This window comes from Arachis hypogaea, chromosome 16 (genome assembly GCF_003086295.3).
Source record: "Arachis hypogaea cultivar Tifrunner chromosome 16, arahy.Tifrunner.gnm2.J5K5, whole genome shotgun sequence".
NCBI lineage: Eukaryota > Viridiplantae > Streptophyta > Magnoliopsida > Fabales > Fabaceae > Arachis > Arachis hypogaea.
In genome coordinates this window covers 104,713,639-104,715,668 of record NC_092051.1, presented here as the reverse complement: position 1 = coordinate 104,715,668, position 2,030 = coordinate 104,713,639, and the positions used below count along the sequence as shown (strand labels likewise).

At 31.7% G+C, this 2,030-nt stretch overlaps 1 non-coding gene across 1 annotated transcript; it reads right to left on the bottom strand.

Annotated features, from left to right (window-relative positions):
- Nucleotides 1–1,653: 1,653 nt before the first annotated feature.
- Nucleotides 1,654–1,761, bottom strand: LOC112761385 (small nucleolar RNA R71). Its single transcript, XR_003181782.1, has one exon. It is a non-coding gene; the product is annotated as a small nucleolar RNA R71 (small nucleolar RNA).
- Between the last annotated feature and the right edge of the window lie 269 nt (nt 1,762–2,030).

Genomic DNA, 2,030 nt, shown 5'->3' with positions numbered 1-2,030 from the left:
TTGCATTAAAAATTTTTCAAAAATGTGTTCTTGATGTTCATCATGATCTTCATAGTGTTCTTGGTGTTCATCTTGACATTCATAGCATTCTTGCATGCATTCATTGTTTTGATCCATAACTTTCATGCATTGCATCATTTTTCTTGTTTTTCTCTCTCATCATAAAAATTCAAAAATCAAAAAAATATCTTTCCCTTTTTCTCTCTTAAAATTTCGAAAATTAGATTTGACTTTTTCAAAAATTTTTAAAATCTAGTTGTTTTTATGAGTCAAATCAAATTTTCAATTTAAAAAAATCTTATCTTTTTCAAAATATTTTTCAAAAATCAAATCATTTTTCAATTTTTTTTAGTTATTTTCGAAAATTTCAAAAATCTTTTTCAAAAATCTTTTTCTTAATTTTACATCATATTTTCGAAAATAACATCATCAATTAATGTTTTGATTCAAAAATTTCAAGTTTGTTACTTTCTTGTTAAGAAAGATTCAAACTTTAAGTTCTAGAATCATATCTTGTGATTTCTTGTGAATCAAGTCATTAATTGAGATTTTAAAAATCAAATCTTTTTCAAAAACTAATTTCTATCATATCTTTTCAAAAATATCTTCTTATCTTACCTTTTTCAAAAAAGTGATTGCAAAATATCTTTTCTAACTTCCTAACTTCTTATCTTTTCAAAATTTGTTTCAACTAACTAACTAACTTTTTGTTTGTTTCTTACCTTTTTCAAAACTACCTAACTAACTCTCTCTCTCTAATTTTCGAAAAAATCTTCCCTCTTTTTCAAAATTTCTTTTTAATTAGACTAATTATTTTATTTTTTATTTGAATTTTCAAAAAACTACTAACCTTTTTCAAAAACTATTTTCGAAAATCACTAACTCTTTTTCAAAAATTATTTTCGAAAATTCTCTCCTCCTCTCATCCCCTTCTATTTATTTATTCATCTACTAACACTTCTCTTCATCTCACATCTCTGCTCCTATCATCACCTTTGTGTTTGGATTCTTCATTCTTCTTCACCCCTATTCCTTTTCTTCTTCTACTAACAATAAGGAACCTCTTTACTGTGACATAGAGGATTCCTCTTCTTTTCTTTTTCTCTTATCTTTCTTATGAGCAGGGACAAAGAAAAAGGCATTCTTGTTGAAGCTGATCCAGAACCTAAAAGGACTCTGAAGAGAAAACTAAGAGAAGCTAAATTACAACAATCCAGAGACAACCTTATTGAAAATTTTGAACAAGTAAAGGAGATGGCAGCCGAACCCAACAATAATAATGCAAGGAGAATGCTTGGTGACTTTACTGCACCTAATTCCAATTTACATGGAAGGAGCATCTCCATTCCTACCATTGGAGCAAACAATTTTGAGCTGAAACCTCAGCTAGTTTCTCTGATGCAGCAAAACTTCAAGTTTCATGGACTTCCATCTGAAGATCCTTTTCAGTTCTTAACTGAATTCTTGCAGATCTGTGATACTGTTAAGACTAATGGAGTAGATCCTGAAGTCTATAGGCTCATGCTTTTCCCTTTTGCTGTAAGAGACAGAGCTAGAATATGGTTGGACTCTCAACCCAAAGACAGCCTGAACTCTTGGGATAAGCTGGTCACGGCTTTCTTAGCCAAGTACTTTCCTCCTCAAAAGCTGAGCAAACTTAGAGCTGATGTTCAAACCTTCAGACAGAAAGAAGGTGAATCCCTCTATGAAGCTTGGGAAAGATACAAGCAGCTGACCAAAAAGTGTCCTTCTGACATGCTTTCAGAATGGACCATCCTGGATATATTCTATGATGGTTTATCTGAGCTATCAAAAATGTCATTGGATACTTCTGCAGGTGGATCCATTCACCTAAAGAAAACGCCTGCAGAAGCTCAAGAACTCATAGACATGGTTGCTAATAACCAGTTTATGTACACTTCTGAGAGGAATCCTGTGAGTAATGGAACGCCTATGAAGAAGGGAGTTCTTGAAATTGATATTCTGAATGCCATATTGGCTCAGAATAAAATATTGACTCAGCAAGTCAA